Raw genomic sequence first — 21,303 nt, forward strand, 5'->3', positions numbered from 1 at the left:
AGCAGGGACTGTCTAAAATAATACATAAAGATATTGGCATAAAAGCTTAAAATACATCAGCATAAGACCTATTCCTTGAACTAAAAATATCATCACCATCATGAAAAAGAGATAAAATTCCCCAAGTGAACTCTTCCATCTCAGGCTGCTATGCAGCCTTCTGTCTTCTTGAAGCATCCATGCAGGCTGTAAATTATATCTTCAGTAATAGGAGATAGCCAAGAACGCAGCCTGTGCTAATGCATGCAGTGAGCACAGTCAAAGGAAGCAGGCTAATATATGCATCTCCAACACATTCAGCTAGCTATACTATTGAATAATGGCCCATTTAAAACAGATACATGAAAGTTTTATTCTCTATGCACCTTCCAACAAGCGTTCCCATCAGAACTTCCAAGCAGTTGGCTTGTTCCCTGAACTCCTGGAAAACTCTTCCATCCTGCAACATGCCAGAAAGTACTTCAGCATGAGCATGGATTCCCCACAAACTAAGCAAGCTGAATGGGGGGAAGATAAAGACTGCAGGAGTGCAGCTCACAAGGATGAACAGTGTTCTAACTCCTATAAAGAGGCCCTTTGGCACAAGGTGTACTTGCAACCCAGGTAAAGTGGATGAAGATTTGAATAAGCTATTTTAATGGCTGAAGTAGGGTCAGATAGCATTTGGGGATCTCTGTGTGAGGCTGGCATGGGAATCAACCATGAGTAAGACAAAAGCCTCAGAAAAGAAATCCTTTGAGCATTTTCCCCCTTTACTCTGGACTAGGACTGCAAGCCTGGAAAAAGCTGCATCAGATAAGATAAAGTGGTACAGTTCTCCAAATCCGAGAAGACTGGAAGAGACTTCTTAGATCATACCACAGCACCATACACAGTGCCACATTTCTCATGATCAGCTGAATGGAAAAAACACACAGCCAAATGATAAGGCTTGGACTTACCAAGTGACTCGTATGGGTGGTTTGGGCAGTGAGCCTGCTGTTTAAGATGTCTCAGGCTTGTAGCATACACAACAGCTACCTTGAGCATAGTCAACAATGTGTAGTACTTCCAGAGCCGCTGACTCATCACACAGAAGCTGTGCAGTCAGCCTGGTTTTGTGCCATAGAAGTGTCCACAACTTCCAGATACACAGCAGGCCGAGGGCAGCACTGATCAGAAAATTTGGCCAAATATAGAGAGCTCTCAGATTACACCGGGTTTCAGAAGGCAGAGGGAAACATGCCTAGAAAAACTCAGCAATACAGTAGCCATAACTGGAACTCAAAGGACACCTCAAAAAGTTAAAATTCTGATAGGTCTGAGCCTTCCTAAAAATCCAAGCTTTTACAATTCACTGTCTCTTAGAATTCACATTCATTATTGCTGTCTTAGAGCAAAAAACAGGACTGGAGATAAAAACCTGCCTATCATATCAGTGACATTACGCTCAAAACTTCTGACTTGTGTTCCTCTGGTCTCACGTACCATAAGTGCAGCCACAGAGCCCTCATTTTGTGCTGTTGGCGCCTGGATTCCCAGGCTGTTTTCTGTACTGGTCTGTGTTGGTTAGCAAGCTCCAAACAGATCTTCTGCACCAAATTCACCATGGTATATGTACTGTGTATAGAACTTTGCAGAACATTATGCAGCAGCAGCTATCTCTAGGTTTCCCTGCTACTGCCTACTATCACATCTTAAGTTGTTTTCTCATGAAGTGACTGTCAACTGAAAAGGGAATGCTAATAAGCATACAGGAGTAGAAACGCTCACCAAGGAAGTGAAACAAATCTTCTTTCCAATTAAACTAAAGCAAAGACACATCCTGAACAACCAGTTCCCTTCAGCAGAGCTTCTCTTTCCATGCAAAGCTTTTTTCTTCACTCAGAGAGGTAGGGCTTCCCCAGTCAACTTAAGCATAAAAGAGCAAAGTTAATGGTTTTTTTTTGAGCATTCAGCCATTTTCCAACACTAAATAACTTAAGCAGTCACACAGCAGACCTGACATGAAAGTGCGGACTCATTTTAAGCCTTCTCCTTGGCCTAACCACTCACCCGTAATACTATTTAACAGTAACATTTGAACACAACTGCAATGCTTGTAACTTAAGAACTGCATCACAAAGGTTTGTTCATCCCTAGCTCAACAAAAACAAAACCACATCTGTCAAAAATGTAAAAACCTTGTTTATATTTATACACACAAATCTCCTACAAGTTAAAGTACTGTTACTTCTAGTTTACCACTGAAAAGAGGTGACAAGTACAGCACTGAGCATATGATAAGGTTTTGGTAGCACAACTAAAACTGCTTACAAACACTATATGGATATCCTTCTCCCACCCATCTCTGTAGATTGAAAATTCTGAGCTAAAATTCCTGAAGTTCTCCCCAGTCCTGTTCGCTGCCATTGCTTGGTCACATTGAGGGCTTGTTTTCTTTCAGGACAGACACTCCCCTTTTCCTTGTTTCAGACTATTTTTAATATTTACTTTAAGTTGCTATAGCAACAAGGAATTACAGATGGTAATAGTTAGAATTATGCCACAAGAGACATTTATCATAACCTTGTATAATATGAGCTCTTGTTCCCTGAAATTTTCCCTGTACTGGACACTCCTCTGTTTATTTTTATGATGACTGCACTAATGAATGCATCTGCATAATGAATAATATAAGTCTCTCAAATATATCAGCACATGTTTAATGGCACATGGTAATTGTATTAATGAGAAAGTGGCAGCATTTATTTCTTATTTCTCACCACTACTGAAAGAGAAAGATTTCCAATACCATATAACATGCTTACCTCAGATCACAAATAAATCACATTCATTTCAGTGATGAGAGTTAAATCATCTAGTGCCATCAATGCAACTGGAAACCAGACAGAGCTGCACATGACATAAAAGTACTTGATATAACTACAACACCTACAAGAAATCACATGCTTCCCCAGTAATTCAGTCACACCAGGAAGAATTAAAAATATACGTAAGAACAGTGAGAAGAATGTGGTATGCACCTGTAAGATAAGTGTCTAAATACTGAATAAGATTGGATTGAGGGTCACTTAACACCTCTGGATATCAAGCCAACTTTCACTTATTGGCTTAGGAAAAATACTGGCAATTATTCTTCTGCTTTTTCATGCAGTTTGAGTCAGCTGAACCAGTTTTAGCTGTTACTCAAGCTGGGAAAGCTTACACAGCAATGACAGCATCCTCTCCCTGCAAATTCTCCAAAGTTTTTAAAATGAAAACACTTCAAGAAAGTCACTTTCAGAAGTGATGCTCCCTTCCAGAAAGGTGAAATGACTCCTTGATGGAAATCACCAGCAAAGCAACCAGAGCTGAGCGATGCCAGCCTCCCTGGGAATCACCACTATCATATCCCCCTCAGAGACAAGAATTACATACAGAAAAAAACCCTTTCTGTTCATATTCACAGTACAGGAGAGTTTCAAGTATGTTTGGTCACCTAAGGATACAACAGTCACAAAATACCAAGTGAACAACATCCTCCTCTGTGTGAATAGGCTCCTTTTCATGTCCCCACCAATTTATTTTTTTAATGTCCAAAGCATTCAGAAACCCAGTTTTCAAAAGTCTAACACAGTTGCATAGAACAGGTTCTTCCAACTTTTTCTACCCTCAAAATTCTTGCCAGATTTAACTGGGATCTGTTTGTACCCCGTGCAGCTTGTAATGTACTTGTTTGCGCTGATACTATGGAAGGGCAGAAAAAAGTAAATAATAATAATGGTCTGATTGGCACTATATTTCAAGTAGAGATGAAAGTATTAAGCTAGTTGAGGAAGAAGTTACTCTCAACCTTAGGTAAACCATTTTTTACTTCTCAATGTGAAGCATCAAATTTCCATATTCACAATTGGAGCTAGAAATGAAGGAAGAATATACAGAATTACATTTTAAGGCTCATTACACAGCTCACAGAGAGCATAAACCGAATTGAACTAGCATGCTACACAGTTTTCAAGTTTTCTTGACTGTATGTTGAATGCCACTGCAACTTTCCTACTGGATTTATTATAACTGTTTACTTGTCTTACCTTAAGCATGTGAAGGCTTGTTTTGCCTTTTCTTAGTAATTTTTCTAAGAGAGCACACAGAATGGAGAGCAAAAGAAGAAAGTTAAACACCCCAGACCCAACAGAAGGGCAAAATCCACTATGGAGTCACAGGGTTAGTTTCTGACTGGAGGAAGATTCAGACATCTCAAATAGTCACACATTCCTGCAAGTGCAGTTCCTGCTACTTGGATGGCAGCAGCAACACAAATCTGTATTCAAGGATGGGAAAAGATTTGACTTACAGCAGTCACTTCTTAATCCTAAGCAGCTATTCCACAACTTCTGTTTGCAGCTTTCTCTTGATGTATACAATACTGGCCATTTGAAGAGATGCTAGCAGTCTAGACAGACCACTAGTGCCATCTATACTGATAACACATACACTCCTTCGGAAACAAGATGAGTTTCCCCATAAGAAAGAGCTGACTTTCAGTAGTGCTATTTGTGGATTATAGCCTTAGAACTTCCCTTCCCAGCCTCACCAAAGTATTTTGAGCCTCTTCAGCCCTAGATATCTAAAATCAACCCTTGCTTGTTTTACTTACAGATATACTTCCCCTTGCCTATAAAACAATCCAGCCCACCTGAGGGAATTCTGGCTCCACAAGGGTAGGCTGCAGTCTTAGCAGCTCTCATCCACAAGGACCTGACCTACAGACAATATGACATCAGGACCACAAGAGTACCCACTACCATCCCCAAGCCTCCCACCCAAGGCAGGAGCTTTCAGTTTCTGAAGAGCTTGATCAAAAGACCCAAGATTGAAAGGAATCTATCCATTTCAGCTGGATTTGGGGCAGAAAAACACCACCAAAGCATTGCAGCTGCTGTGCTAGCAGTTGGAAAAGTGCTGGCATGAAAACCACGTTGCTAAAGACTCCTAAACAAGCAAGAGAGAGGAACACAGAAAACCCTATAATTAAAGAAAATGGGTTAGATCAAAAACATCCCTTGAAGGTTGTTCTTTCCTAACTAGGTTAATAGCCCAGTCCTGGAGACACTGTTAGAGACCTCTGTGCAGAGCAAACAACTCAGAGAAGACATAGCAACAGCTCAGGCACTGCTAGTGCAGGGAAGCAACTCAGGCCAGTCTGGTTTCACAGCTGGCTGCCATTCACACTGCATTCTACTTCTTTGAAAGGTTCTTTATGTGTTCACATCTTACAATAAAATAAGATGACTAGGGGCAGGTAGTCAAAAGCTGTGAATCAACTTTTCAGTCCATCTCTGTCCATGCAGGAGAGTTCCCTCCGCATTTCCTAACACCACTCCCTGACCAACTGCAGTTCAGGGGAGCCTTTCATTATCAAAGCAGAGCTATTGCCACGTTTAAACCAACCTGATGCACTTCACTGAAGCAGTCATCCCAGCCAACAGATGTAGAGGTGATGAACTTCACCTGAAAAGTAGCACCCATCATCACTGGTTCTGGAAGTGGTTGCCTACATCCCATATTTTGACACTGCTTGACAGTGTTTCTATACAATAGTCAAGATATCTGGTTATCTCCATTTTTTTCTTACTACTAAACTTTCAAACTAGGTCATAACTTCCTCATGATATGTTTGTTCATTATTTGTTACCTAAGTGTTTAAAGCCAGATCATGTGATTATGTCTTCCTCCAGGTAATATAAACATTAATCTTATCTGAAGAATGTAATAAGGAGCAATCTTCTGTTGTAATTATTACACATGCCTAGTTTAAGTTTTCATTCCCTGTCCACATGGACAACACATGTGTAAGGAAATGCTTTAATTAAATCCACCGAACTACAAGGCGAGACATAATTTAAATAACAGAAAAACAAGATATTGAATTTCCAAGAATATTTTGTATTGGAGTGAGAGCAGCTGCCAAAAGACGACTAAAAAGCTTAAGTGCAAACAGAGTCTATGGGCAGTTTTCATAAGCAGTTTAGGAAAGCCTTCAACAATTTTTAGAATGCTTCTATAACTGACTGCAAAATATACCCAGGGTAAATGAGCCCTGAAAACCAGGATTCCAATAATGTACTCCTGCTTTTGGAAAAAAAAAAAAAAATCTTCCTGCATGACCTGGGCAAGCACCTCAGCTATTTGAGAACACTACGTTCTCTCTCTGATTTGAAATCAGTACTTCTTATGCTCACAGAACACTGAACAGTGGGGAATTCATGATGCTCTCAGGTGTCACAGGACAGAAAAAATAAGAGTGCTGAAGAGGACACAGTGGCACAAAGCGCATGAAGACAGGCAGGACCAAACATCAAGACAGTAGTCAGCAGACCATCACATGCACTCTACACTAAATGGAGAAATGGTGTTTCCATATTGCCCAAAAATACAAATTAAGACAGTTCTATAGAGAAACATCAGACATAATCCACACTCCCCATTTTGCAGCAATCACGGCTTACTCAAAAAGCCAAAATTAATGTATGAAATAAAAAGATCTAAATGAGACCCTCATACCCAATTCCCACAGGCTTCTAGGCTATATCAACTATTCCCATAGGAACTACAAATACTTTAACAGGTCTATTGTCCTAACTTAGAAATCAGAAGGCCTAATAACATTTTACTTCCAGTTTCCTCAATAATTGGCAATATTTTGAGAGCACCTGGAGACAAAAGCTCATTGGAGAACTATCGATTTCCTTGGGGGGGAAAAAAAAGTGACCTTACTGTTGTAGGGAAAAAAATAGAATCTAAACATAGTTCTAAGGGTTCATAGCTGAATAGGGAAGCAACAGCAGACAACTTAAAATACTAAATATTAAAAATATTAAATCTCATTGGCTTAAGCCAAGTACAAAATACAGATGGAGCCTTACTCAAAATACTGGAATGTAGAGTGCTGTCAGTATTGGAAAAGCTCAATGACACACTTACCATTTCTTATCTTTTAGCCTGAACATTCAGATCTAGATTTGGTTCTTGAACCCAGAAGTCCAGCAATGATCAAATTTGATCACGTCCACCATGCAGATATCAGCTATCTCAAGTGAATAAACAAAATCCCTTCACAGGTAAGTAACTTAGTTATTTGCAGCAGATTTTGCAATAAAACTTATGATTTCTTTACATTAAATATAACTGTCTCAAACCCAAACATTAGCCAAAATAAACCAGAATACCCATAATTAGATCATATTAGAAAAGGCACAGTAGTAACCATTTTCTGAGGTAATGATATCACCTAATTAATTTAATTTCACATTATTAGTTGTACAGCAATAAGAGAGGCAGAGTAATGGCATATTAAAGATTATTTGTCCTTACACAGCTTTGAAAATTAAGTACTGGAATTGAGCAACTCAATTGGTGACTCAGCATTGTGTTAAGGTACATATTCTGTATCTAAGCACATAGATCTGTAAGCCCTCATCTTAGACAAATTACCTCCTTCTGAGCTGTATTTCAGAACTTATGTTTAAGTGAATTACAGTTGCTGCCAGACCTCTGTTTATGTAAATGTGAAGCAATCCCATTTCCCATTAAACACCACAAAAATGACCCTTTTAATTAGCTTTTCCAGAGAGCCCAGGGGTCATAGGAGCCATAAATTCTACAGAAGAAAGGACAGTTTGGTTCTCATACCCATAGCTTCACATGAAGCAGCTCAGCCTGCCAATGTTGTCCCTTCTAAAAAGGTCTAAACAAGGCCACAAAGAGCATATTCCACAAGCCATCCTGGGCATGCAGTCAGCACCGCCGCAGTAGCCCACATTTCTACAAGGCCAGGATCCCTCATGCAGAAGGCAGGAAGGCAGACATTAACACTTAAGGTATCACAAATACATTGCATTATCTTCACCTTCATCTGCCTTTTGGTGCAGTCCAGGTGTTCGCTGTTTCAAAGAGCTTTCCCTTGCCACAGTTGCGCATCCAGTACTTTTTCAGGTGTTTATAAACACTCACTGAACTCTCAGCTATCATAGCTGGTTAAAACTCCACCAACACAGAGACGCTTGAAAGATTCAAGAACTTAAACCTAACTTTTTTCTTCATACCACCCAACACCCTTGCAGCCATACTGAGGGCCACAGTCATTTCTGCCAGATGACAGCACCACCTCCAGTAGACAATATGTCTATCATGCTAACCCTAGACCATACTCTCCTCAGTAGATCAAAAATTATATTTCCATTAAGAACAATTTTTATTTGTTCATTAACATGCTACAGTAAAAATAGCACACAGATGTTTAGTATGTCTACATGCTATGACAGAAGTGTCTAGGAAAAGCATTATGCTGCATAGAGATGTCAGAAGAAAGGAGATTGCTGCAATAGAACAGTAGAATCTGCTGGTAAGAGAAAAAAAAAAAGAATCATAACACTGCCTCAGTAAGTTACTTGTGTAAGTAAAATGATTATTTTATCCTGCTGTAAGGGTGGCTAATATAAGGATGTTAACCAAGATGGTGGTAAATAGTCAAAGGTTATTAGCAAAGGAAAACTCAACAATGTCAATGCCTTGACCAGAAAGCTGAGGCAGTCTCCACTAGGAAGCAGTCACCAAGTCATGCTGCCTCAGTGATGGTCAGCCCTTAAATGAGGTCTCAGAGGAGATGGAGTCAAGGTCCACCACTTCCAGGAGCACAGCTAGATTACTCTCACCTGTGCTCCCACAGCTGACCCAACACTTGCCTCAGCTGATTAATCAGAGGTTCAAGCTGTGATTTCCCATACACTTGCTGTAAGCCAAGGCAAGTTTTTTCCCTTTGTTTCTCTCACCACACCTCCTGGCCTGCTTCTTCATTCTACCTCTTTACTTATACTCTTTATGCTGTAATGGCCCAGACTCAGCAGATCGCACTTTTTACTTCATATATGACATAAAATAAACACCCAAAAAAGCTAACCAATTTTCATACAAACTCAACCCAAACTGTCACTCACTAAAGGCACAGATTCCCTTTCAACCTAATCACATGTGGCATCAGGCTGCAGCCTTCTGCCTATCCATTACTGCCTTCACATAGGGAATTTTGTTATTCATAACATTTCAAATCAATTTGAAAGAATTGCTCAAAAGATACTACATACTCTCAAATAAAATTAAAAAAAAAAAAAAAGTAAAATATCACAAACCGGATTTAAGGACACATTTCCAATAGTATCTACCCTCACACTGAGCAAGAGGCTGCAGTTTTGCAAACATTTAGGGCTACCAGTACTGTGAAATGCCCTATAACCACAGCTCCCATGCTGCTAGCAGCAGCTGGCTTGATTATGCTCCATGATGAAAAGGAAGATTCTGCTTCACAGCTTTCTGGATCTACCCCTGCACTTAGATATGACACAGCCCAATGCAGCTCACATTGTCGGGCAAAATCTATGCAATTTGAATCAAGCATAAGTTACAGCATCTGTCTGATGTCCAAAGCCTATAATGGGATCAGCTGTGCTGCTGATGGACCACTCCCTCTGCACACCCATGTGGATCCATCTTCACAGAGGGTGACAGCACTTGAGGGCCGATCTTAGGGCTGAGAACAGCACCGTGCCTCTCCTCTCTCCTGGGTAGAAAGTGAGGTTTGGCAGCAAGTCCTCTTTTGGTGCTTTTCACAAACACACACAGATGCAACAACACATCCACTTGCACGCACAGGGAAAAATATGGAGTTATTTTCATTAGTAATAGGGCATCTCTCTTAGAGAAAGATGGTGCCAATTAGAGAGATGTGTTGCTGACATTTCAAACAGAGCCTAGGACAGAGCATGGCACAGGAAGAGGATGACACAGTGAGGGACTGGAGCGTGAGTATCTAGACAGAGTCATTACAGGGCAAATGAACATAGGAAATAAAAAGTTTCCCGACCAATTCATAGGGCTTTTAGATTTCTAACCTACTTCTCAAGCTTCAGTTTTAATTGTGTTTTCACTTGGTAGAATGCAGTTTTTAAAAGCATCTCAGAGGGAGAAAATGAAGAGACACAGTTATATGAGACTTGGGACATTTGGAGCTAAAATGCTGACTGTTGTCTTGGGCAGATCACAAATAGTACTTACGCAAGCTGGGAACTGCTGCACCACTGCCAGTACTTCTTTAACTCTTGACCTTTTCCTGGACGTCAAATGGGAATGATTTTTAGTCTATCCGGTCTGGACTGAATTTGATCCCAAGCACTAGGACAAGGGAAGAAAAAAAATCATTCTTTAAAAGTTTTACATACTGAATTCTTAAAATTTAACACTTGCCCCTTAGAGCTATATTCCTAGCTCAGAGCTGGTAAGAAGCAACATGTTTTATGCTTTAATCCTTTCCAAAGACACATTCCATAAATCGTTAGCATCCTTGCCAACTACTCAGTCTCTTAGCGAGCCCACATACCAGCTTTAAAGTAAGCTCTTCTAAAACCAATGCAACAGTCCTGTGGGTTAAGTTTATATTATTTCCAGATTCGTATAGCTGCAGGCTCCTTTTTAAAGTTGCAAATGATAAGTCATTTCTTTGTTGCCAGTCCTTCTTTTTTTTTTTTTTTAACTCTGTTTAAACATTGTTCACTGATGCATTTAGTGAAAAACAGACTGTACTGGCTGTAACATATCTGTACACGCTGCAGCAACAGGAATACAGTAAGCATTTTGCAGCAGGAGCAGCAAAGAATCCCCGCTTTGACAACTCAGTCTATTAATATCTCCAGTATGGATACCTCTGCTTAAAAACAAATTGAAGCACAGCAACAAAAGTAATATATTGCACTGACGCAGCATCTCTCACCTTAAAAGACAACAGTCACATACTCTCAACAGCACAACCATGAGCTGTCCAAAGCAGCTTTTCTAAGAAATACAAGAGCATGAGGGACTTCCCTACCCTGCCATGCTAGCTACCCATAGAGAAACTACTAAGCTCAGTGCAGCCACTCCTTCTGGCACACTGGGGCTGGGTACAGTCCTATTGGCTCACTGATGCCAGGCGCTATCCCCAGCTTCCACCAGGAGTTTGGTGCCAGAAGTAGAAACAAAGAAAAGGGATGTCAGGAAACTCTGAGGATGATGCTACTCCTATTTTCAGATCTTATTCTATGGGGCCTCTTTCCACTCTCACCAGCTCTCTCAGCCCACACCACACTGCTCCCTGGCAGAGCTCATGGATCACTAGAAGCAGAATCTGCTCATACATACCCAACTGCCTACGTATGCACAGAGCTGTGCAGTGGGACCTGGTGAAGTGTCTGATTTTTTTTACGTGACACATACCACAGACTCATCAGCCTCCAGCTTAAGCTTGAGAAACAACAGGGAATTGGAACTGGAAGCTCCAGTCACAACTGGACTGGGAGTAGTCAGTTTGTCAGTGTACTGGGGTTATCAGTATACTGTGTTTGACCCTTTTTATGGATCAGCTGGGAAATCAAGGCTCCCATGCCTGACTGTGAACTCATACTGTGGTTCTGCAAACAGTTATATAAACAACTTAATCCCGCATACTTGACTGGTCTCCTAATTGAATATTTGTGAGACTTTGACCTTCACATAAACTGACTTCACAGGAGACCAGGCAGCAATTTCCATGCATTAAGAGACAAGACTGGCATCACGATACCAAAAATCCATTCTCTCCATGCCTAAATTCACCCTGCATTTACCTTTTATACCTTGAAGCATAGAAAAGAAATGTCAGGGTGCAGAAATAGAGTTAGATCAGGCATGAGAGCAGAGTTGACTGACAGGCATGCAAAAGTTCCCCTTCACTCACTCACTTTGTTGCACTGTCATAATTAGTCTGATTGCTTGGAGACCGCAAAAAAGAAAGAAAGGAACATCTGTTTCTGAAATGCAAATATCTAAGTGAGAAAAGTATGAGGATTTCTTTCAAAGCCAAATTTAGCTGATTACATTCTTCTGCACAAAGTAGAAGATAGAGCTTCCATGCATAACTAATGTGAATATTGATTGTCCATAGGCATGTACAGGAGTTACTGGAGAAAACTGCATTGGCGTATTGTAAAGGTGAGGCTTGGTAGATGGTGCTATAACAATGAAGTTGCATAATTATCTTGCTGAAGAAATGTGTGAAGAGTTTTGCAAGTCTCCACTCCCTGCCAGTGCCTCAGGCCAAGCACTGGAACGCTTCTGGGATAAGCCTGGAGCTGGAATGAGGCTATTCCCCTCTCATTTCCCTTAAATGGTGTGTCTGACCCACTACAGTTGGGGGACATGCCTTGGTTACTCACTGACTGTTTATCTAAATGCTAATCATGTGATTAAAATAACCGCTCCATAAATCCCCAGATCACAAGGAGCTGTACCCTGGTATCTCTCACACTGATGTAAATCCTGAGAGCAGGCCTTGGACACTCAGTCACTCACACACGTGTTTACTGACCATGGCAGAGATGCAGCTCTTTGATGCTGGTCATGAAACAGAACACAGTCACCTTCTGCAGCATCTTTGCTCAGCCTGTGGTGGCATCAGGTCTACTAAAGAGACGTTGTTTATCCAGGAGTGAGTAAAATTGGAAAGCAAAGTTGGGAATCAGAAAAAATTTCTTCTCAGAAAGGATAGTAAGGTATTGGAATAAGCTGCCCAGGGAGGTGGTGGAGTCACCATTCCTGGAGGTGATCAAGAAAGATGTGGATGTGGCACAGAGGGACTTGGCTAGCAGGCATGGTGGGGATAGGTTGGTGGTTGGACTGGATGACCTTTGTGGTCTTTTCCAACCTTAGTGATTCTGAGATCCGGAGAGAAGGATGTGGCCAGCCCACTGGGGCAAAACATGTTCAGACTCTTGTCATACCATAACTTCAGTCCAGTTGATAACATTGAAGACCTGCATCTAACTTGGTAAAGCATCTAAAGCAGATTTGGTTGGGAGGGATAGACAAGTCATTTCAAGCCTGGACCCAATATTTTTGGCCCCATGTTCTGCTGCTAAAACTGAGTAAATTTGGTGCCAGTCACTTCTCCTGCAGTAGAGAAGGAGAGGAAGCTCTCCTAGCTGCAGGGATACTGACCCACTATTGAGATGCTGAGAAGATGAGTCGTGGGGCAGAAGGTTGGGAAGGGAAGCATTCCCTGAGCTGCAGTTTTGGCTGGATGCACAGTGCTGATCTTTGTATCTAGCAGGGCCAGGAGGACCCATGAGCATTCAGTCTGGGGCTGAGAGGACACTAATTTGAGGACAGCTAACAAAGCAGATATCCAAGGGATGTGTCATAACATTGCACAGAATAAAACTAAGATAATTGAATGTGTTTTCACTTTAGATGATATATTTTTGGCTAATAAGTACAGAGGAAAACAAAGGATGGGTCCTCATGAGAGGGGGAGGTAAAACCCACTGCTTTGAACCCTGTTGTGCTCCTTGGAGAAGGTGCAGATAGTAGTACTACCCAAGAGTTAAATCACAGGTATGCATACACATGGAGAGAAGATGATGGCTCATTGCTAAACCCAAGTCCCAGAGCTGGCACAAAGTCATAGTGACATCCGTGGGTTTTGGATTAGGCTGCTGATGAGCTGCATTTATCCCTTCAACACTGTAGTTGCTGGAGGTGCCAAAAGTGGATTTGGGGAATATAAAACAAGAGAGAAATTCCCACAACAACACTGAGCTCTTTAGCTGGTACTTGCAGAGGAAGCATTTCTTGCCAGCTCCATAAAGGAGGACTGCTACATGGGGACTCATGACTATTTGCTTTATCCATACTGCAACACGTCAGACGACAAGCTGGGTCCTCCCTGCTTAGATGTCAACTTCTCCCCAGTGACATGACCTAAAATAAGGCTGCCAAGGGTATTTGGCATTTTAAAGTGATAGAGCACAACATGAACACCCATTATGCTCTCTATTCAGCTGAATTTCTTAAATGTTTTACATGGTGGGTCTGGATAACATAAGTTAAAAAAGAAAAAGAAAAAGCTGTGTCTTTGTTTGAGTATTGTTCTTCACTCTGAGCACAGAAAGTTGTGGGTTTTTGTCCCCGCAGAGCAACAGGTTTTCAACACAATGGATGGAAATACTAACTCACAGCTTTAAAATGATAGCACATCACGCTCTGGAGACTAGCATTTATTTTTGAACCTAAGCAGTATAGATGTTAAAAAGTTCCTATCTCTTAACTTTGTCAGGTACAAACAACTGTGTTTGTCCTGTCCTGTGAGATCTCATCAGGAAATGCATCTGACATTTCTATGAAGGACAATATTTGTACAGTTTTCATTTGGTGTAATGGAGGATAAACAAGCTCTGGGCCACCATTCACCTACACTCAAAGCTGCAGATGAGTGACAAAACCCCATAGTGTTGGTTGAACATAATCCAGCATTACCCATATTGATGTACCTTGAACTTCCACTCCATCAGCTGCAACCCTCAGCAATGCACAAGGTGCACAAAATGTTACTGCACAAATCCTGGAATCATGGAATCATGGAATATTCTGAGTTGGAAGGGGCCCATAAGAACTGTCAAGTCCAACTTTTGACTATGCCTGCACAGTGCAAGCCTGTCAGTGTCAAGGAGGACAGATACCAACATGAAGGACCAGCCTGTTCATGCACAGACAAATGAGTCTTTGCTGTGATCCTCATGATGCACAGCAGCCACCTCTCCAACCTGGACGTGACTAGCTATTGTAGGTGCAAAGATTGGTCTGGTATTACACAGCAGCCAGATGTCTAGAACTGACTAGGTCACTAAATTGCCAACAAAAACAACAAGCTATTTCCAGATTGGAATGGGCTTGGCAAGTCTACAACCAGCAGCAAAAGGAGTTGAAGTCCAACTTACCTTTTTAGTATAGCTGCTGATCATCATCATCTCCTGGTTATGGAGGATGAAGTAAATTGTTCATCGTCTTTTCATTTAAGTTATATAACTACAGTACTCACTCTACTAAGTCTCTAGTAGATCAAGTTGCTGTCACAGAGAAGCACAGACCAGCAGACATTCTGAAAGTGCAACTTCACATATCTGTCCAAGACCACTTTAAGAAAGAATGGAGAAAATCATACTGCAGACTATTGAGTTTACTGACTTGAAGTAACCAGTTACCACTCTGCCAGCTGCAGTTAAAAATTACATACACACAAAAACAAACCAGGAACCCCTGTCACATTAATTCAAGGATGTATTACACCAAGGCTGGCAAACTAACAAATTGCTATTCATCATAATGTAAGCAGAAAAATTGAGTCATTATGGGAGAAAATGCAAAACACCATGGGCTGGCATTCCCCATTTAAAGACCCCTTTCAATCAAGCAGACCGCTGTCCTTGGCCTGTCAGCAGGTGTTGTGCTCAACAGGATGGTGAAAAGCATCCTGGTGCCCCCCAAATTCTGCAGAACCACCACTGGGGAGGCTGACCAAACACTTACATGGACAGCCTGATGCTAACACACGTCGTTTCTGTGGAATTAGGCTGCTGGCAGATAAATGCAAAGAAGAGGGCCTCTGATGCATTGTGAGTATGCAGTGAGTGCTTCTCTCTCCTAAAGGCTCCCTTTACCTGCCACATTGTTCGCCAATGAGGGAACAGTTTCACACAGTTTGCATCTGCCAGTACGTAGAACCCCAAATCCGTGAATGCACACACCATATGTTCCTTTTGTCTTAAACACGTGTTGTAAAATAGAACCAAATCCACTTCTTCTGTCTGCCTGATCTGCATCACGAGGCCAGCACAGTGCAGCCAGCGCTCACCACTGTGTTTTACACTCAAGTTCAGTCGTGTTTGGTTTTCTATTTTGAGCCGATCAAAACAGCTCAAACATCATTATTCCCACAGGGTAAAGCACACGTCAAGGTTTAAAAGAAAAAGCACTTTGTAGTAGACCAAGCACACAAAAAAAATGCACTCTGTTGTGAACTGTTGGCCCATCTCTGCAACCAGGGAAGGCTGACACCACCCACAGAGCCTGGATCAGGTCCTTCTCCTCAGGGCTTGGATCATCTTCCAAACACAAAAGTATTTTCCTAACCAAAACAGACAACAGAGACCTTTCTTCACGCTGCTTCTCCCAGTCCTGTCCTCAGTTCACCACTTAACACTCTCCTGATCCACAACCACCACCAAAACACTCTCAGCCCTTTCTAGGAAACATCTCTCTGCAGAACCCCAGCTGGGTTTGATGATGGAGCAGAGCTGGTGGGCCCTCAGACCTCTAAGGTACATGCCATTGGTCACACTTCTCTGTTCAGAAGCTTGCCCACCACCGAGTACTGGATTCAGTAAAGGAACAGAAAGCACTGGAAGGCCTTATTCCCACCAAGACCACTTAATACAGACACTCATTGTCACCTTCTGCTGGAGGAGATGCTGCACAGCCCTTGGGGCTGCTGGGGCTCTACCAAAGCCTATCTTCACAGGGACATGATCTGTGACCCTGGTCACAGGAAGACCTCAGTCCTCCACCTCTTCTGGCTTGTGCCCAACTCCATGCAATATATGTATTAGTGGAGAAATATGGGTAATTGATATACATTTGTAAGAGGTGACCTTGGAGGTCTCTTCCAACCTTGGTGATTCTACAGTCCTATTATTCTATCATTAACCTATCTTTTTAATTCGTTATTTTTTATTTTGTCCTCAAATACCTTCCTTTAACTTTTGAAACACTCAGTTTTGATTGAGATAAAGTAGGACCAGGGACAGAAAATCATCAGGAAGGTACTGATTATGAAAGGCAGATGGTTAGTGAGTAAGACTTAATACCGGCATTACCTCCAGTGTCTCAGCCCTTCTGACCCACAAGGCAGCATTTAAAGTGACCATCAGCACATCAGCCAAGGGTCAGAAATGCTCATCCAATGAATAAAATACTTTGGCAAACAGCTGTGAAGCTCACTGTCCTTTTCCTGCCCTGCAGTGTGCTTATTGCTAGTTTAAATCAACCCCCCCAGTGGCCTCTCAGGGACAGGGAAGAAAACATTGCCTGCCCTGTAGCCAAAACATTTGACAGACACCCTGAACATTTCTGGCTATTAAACATTCACCAGCCTGTTGCTTTTCCAAGAGGGAGCCCCGTGAATTATGTCTGAGGTAACCACATTTCTACAAGCATAAGAGTTTCCATTGTCATTCAAGAGGAAAAACGAGTGCTCCTGTTCCTCGCCAGGTTTGCAATGAAGTGCAGCTGGCATGGCCTTCTGCCCAAGAGGTAAGAGAACCATCCCTATATATGGCCTGAAAAGCACTGAGGGATCTCTCGTGAGGTAAGGGCATGGTCCTGTGCTGACACACAGTGTTACTACATGGGTAAAACCTCAGCAGTCAGCAGCAACAACAAAAAATTGTCAGGGAGATTTCCCTTAAGAAGTTCAGTAAAAATGTTTTCAGACCGCGTGATCTTCCTACATATTTTACTGCCTTAGAGTTTTGTAGATCCAGTAATCTGCAAGGCTCATGTTATTCTCCATCTTTGCAGTGAGCCAAAAGCAAAGGACACAGACTAATACAACCTGGCATCAGCTACATTGTGCTGTATTTAACACAGTGCAGATTCCCACAGTACAGAAAAGAGGAAGTGATAGGATGTGATGGATGGACAATTAAAGCAGAAGGAGGAACCAAAGATCCTCCCCACATACTCCTCCAGTGTCCCTCCACCAGCAAATAAACTAACATGTTCAAGAAGGAAAGGAAGAGCAAAAATTCAAAATACATTTTTTAATCGCCAGAAGAGAAGAAAATCTAAAGAAAATTATTGAAAGGGACAGAGCCCATGTGTCTGTAGTCAGAGACACACAAGGAAGAACAGTAATACAGACATGGGCGAAGGAAAGAGGCAGTGAAACATAAGATGCCAGGGAACAAATGAGAACCAGAAACTCAATCAAGATTAGAAAACATTTTTATTATATTTGGCATTAATAATGCAAGCCCTCTAAATGTGGTTAAGATGTAGAAGGAATATCTATAATACTTCATTGTGCATTAATTTAATAACAAGAAAGACGTCCCATTCTGTGAACATGCATTGCCAGCTACCTACTGTGCCACCAGGGCTTCTCACCCTCCTTACTCTGCTCCAGATCAGTAAGAGTGTCATGGTTTGTAGTGGAAAGGAATTGGGAAGCACAGTTGTCATTTTTCCCCATGTACATCAGTTTTCTCATATAATTGACTGGTCTGGGTTGAAAAGGACCTCAAAGATCATCCAGTTTCAACCCCCCTTCCATAGGCAGGGTCACCAACCAGCAGACCAGGCTGCCTAGAGACACATCCAGCCTGGCCTTGAATGCTTCCAGGGATGGGGCATCCACAACCTCCTTGGGCAACCTGTTCCAGTGCATCACCACCCTCTGGGTGAAAAACTTCCTCCTAATATCTAACCTAAACCTTCCCAGTCTCAGTTTAAAAACACTCCCCCTTGTCCTATCACTATCCATCCTTGTAAACAGCCATTCCCCCTCCTGTTTATGTGCTCCCTTAAAGAGAGTATACAAACAGTGGAAGGCTACAATGAGGTCTCCCCAGAACCTTCTCTTCTCCAAGCTAAACAAGCCCAGTTCCCTCAACCTTCCTTCATAAAAGAGGTGCTCCAGCCCTCTGATCATCATTTTCTGGTGGAATCCAAAAGAGTTACAGCTCTTCTGCCTGTGCAGTAACCCAGGACATTAAGTTGCGTCAATGGCCTCACCACAGCAGTGAGGTCCAGCCAGCAGACTGTGGCTCCTAATGCACAAAGACTACCCTCTGTTGTAAGCCCCTAGAAGAACAGAGACAGCTCAGGCCTCCATTCTTTTCCATGGTTGCATCTCATGGGGACCACCAGAGCTACAAGCAGGCCTTCATTTTGCTGTAAAAACCCTCTAGTGATCATGGGTCTTACCTGAGAAGAGTGTATCAACATCAGCAAAGGCATTCAGCTAAGAGACACCACTGCCTGGGACCTACAACACCTTGAAACAAGAACATCGCCACTTTAAGGATGATTGGAATGTCTTCTCAATGCACAAAGAGTCCAACTGGGAAATGCAAGGATCTCCATTTCCAATGCATGTAGACTTTCCCTCCATGTTTCCCTCCCAGCCAGAAACTTGCACTTGTTGGGCAGCATGGAGGGAAGCGCATGTCTGAACAAAGCAGCGGCAATCATTCCTTTTGCACTTCAACTTAGTAAAATAGATTTCTTGCAGGGTGCCCCTTTGGTCTACAACATACTGAAAAGAACATTTTTTGCTTTTCGTGTTTACTAATCATGATGCCACCTTGAAGTTTCCCTTACAGGGAACAGTTTTGAACTCTTGGCATTTCAGTAGGGAAACTCTGGACCACAGCTAGCCAGGTAAATGAGTGAGTGGTATTCTCACCACTCTTTCTTTCTCCCTCATGCCCAACTGTTGAACATATTTTGTAGGATCCTGTAGAGAGTTTGAAGAGAGCTTTGACAAATGCAGAGCTCAGTACATGGCAGAGACTTTCAAGTGGCTGTGCTGATGCAGTAATGTCATAGCTTGCTCAACTCCAGCCTTTAACTTCAGTGCCAAGAATCAATGCCACATAAATATTAAAAGTCTAAAATAATTTTAAAATACACACACACGACTACACTGAAATGCAGTGCAAAATATAGCTAAAAATAAAAAAAAGCAAAAGTAAGTAAATAAGGAATGCCCTAAATCGACATGGCATTTTCCCCTGGACCAAAATAATGCCTTAATTTCTACCCAGTCTAGTGAACCTGGAGTGGATCTGGAGAACATTAAAGATTTGGATTAAAAAACAGAGTGGGAAAATTATATTTAAATTTAGTTACTAATTAAATAAATTGCAAAAATAACAACAAGAGGCTGCCAATAGTATTTGTATTTTCTACTGCTTTCAAATATCCCGAGCCTAATTGCACTACTCAGTTCTTTGAAAGAGTAAAACACTTGAATAAAAATGTAGAACCAAGTTTAACAGTTTAGAAACAGTGTGGAAAAATAAAGCCATCCACTCTATGTTCTCAAGCATAAAAACCAAGTACCAATAATACTAGCTCTTCATGTTCTAAATGATCGTCCTGGCACTAATTTGATCTCAGGGAGCAACAAGCTTGAGGCTGCTTCCAAAGTGGGGATGAAGCTGAAGCCAGCCCCATGCGGGCTGCGCCCTCCCAAGGGGGCTGAAACTGTGGGCAGGGTGAGGGGCTGGTAACAGGATCCATCAACAGCCCCAGACAGGGCAAGAGATCAATAAAATTCAGGTCCATCCAAGAGGTCCCATCAGAGAGAACCAGAAGACTGAAATGGAGCTGGAGATGCAACTTGCAACATTGGGCCAAGATCCAGCCAGGAAAGAGAGAGATGGGCAAGTAACTGGAAGAAAGGGTGTTATCAAGCTGATTTTGCTAATATGAAGGAATTCCGCCTCCTCATCCCTGTATATTCAGAGGTGTTGTTATGATCTTTGAATTCCCAGACACTCTGGGTTCCAGTCATGTTGTTCCTGAAAAGAAATTGAAATATAAGCCTCAGATCAGGATATCCAAAATATGAGTAAGTATGAATATGAACCACAGCATGGACAGTTTTGTCTGCAGCAGTGGCCATGCAGGCTGGAGGAGGAGGCACTTGGAATCAGTCACTTCCAGAGTCAGCTTGCTGGGCATTTTCCCTCCTGATGGTATTTTAAGAAATAGCACTTTTTTCACAACTCAGATCACATGTGGACTCCATAAAGTTTCTTTGAACTTATAAGGAAATGTCTTTAGATATCTAGTCTTCATAAAAGGAATGTTTAGGATACTAAAAGAGAAAATCAAAATACATGGGTTTTTTTTCCTTCTTTTAAGCATGCTGAATGAAACAGGGTTCTGCCAGCAACTCATTTGTCGTAGACAGTTTGGGCGATGAGTTTGTCATCTCAGCCATGGTCGGAGAGAGCAGGATGGAGCCCAGCTGAAAGGCCTCCCAAGGGGAAACCAAGCCCTGGCAGAGCTACTGGCTTTTCCCAGGCAGTCTGGATCAGAAGACTGGATTGCTTCTTGTGGCCAGAGGCTGGGTCTTTCACATGACAATAAAGATGGAGCTTGTGGTCTGCAAAGATTCCCTCAGATATTTCATGGCAAGAGGAATGTGTCCTGATTCAGTTCCCCCCAGCAGGACTTGCATTTCAGGACATCTGACCTATTATCTCTTCCTGAATTATTTTTATTTGTCTGATATTTTCAGCCTAGCCCAAGCAGAACACACCATATGAACAGCCTTGTGAACAGCCTCAACAGCCCCTCAGCACTTCCATTCCCACGGAAAATACCAGTGAAAATGCTCTTGACTAGTCTGCAGGGCAGATTTGATCCCAG

At 42.0% G+C, this 21,303-nt stretch overlaps 1 protein-coding gene across 2 annotated transcripts in view; it reads right to left on the reverse strand.

Annotated features, from left to right (window-relative positions):
* The window catches only part of CALD1 (caldesmon 1), a 244,822-nt gene that overhangs the window by 209,944 nt on the left and 13,575 nt on the right, over nucleotides 1-21,303 (reverse strand). The window contains exon 2 of one of the 2 annotated variants that reach the window (XM_085520248.1): nucleotides 10,072-10,188. The gene's annotated coding sequence lies outside the window, so the exon portion shown is untranslated. Of the gene's footprint in view, nucleotides 1-10,071; nucleotides 10,189-21,303 lie in introns of those variants that run through there. The other variant, XM_085520200.1, reaches the window with a different exon arrangement.

The sequence above is a fragment of the Coturnix japonica genome, chromosome 1 (genome assembly GCF_054131305.1).
Source record: "Coturnix japonica strain WE chromosome 1, WE-NBRP24, whole genome shotgun sequence".
NCBI lineage: Eukaryota > Metazoa > Chordata > Aves > Galliformes > Phasianidae > Coturnix > Coturnix japonica.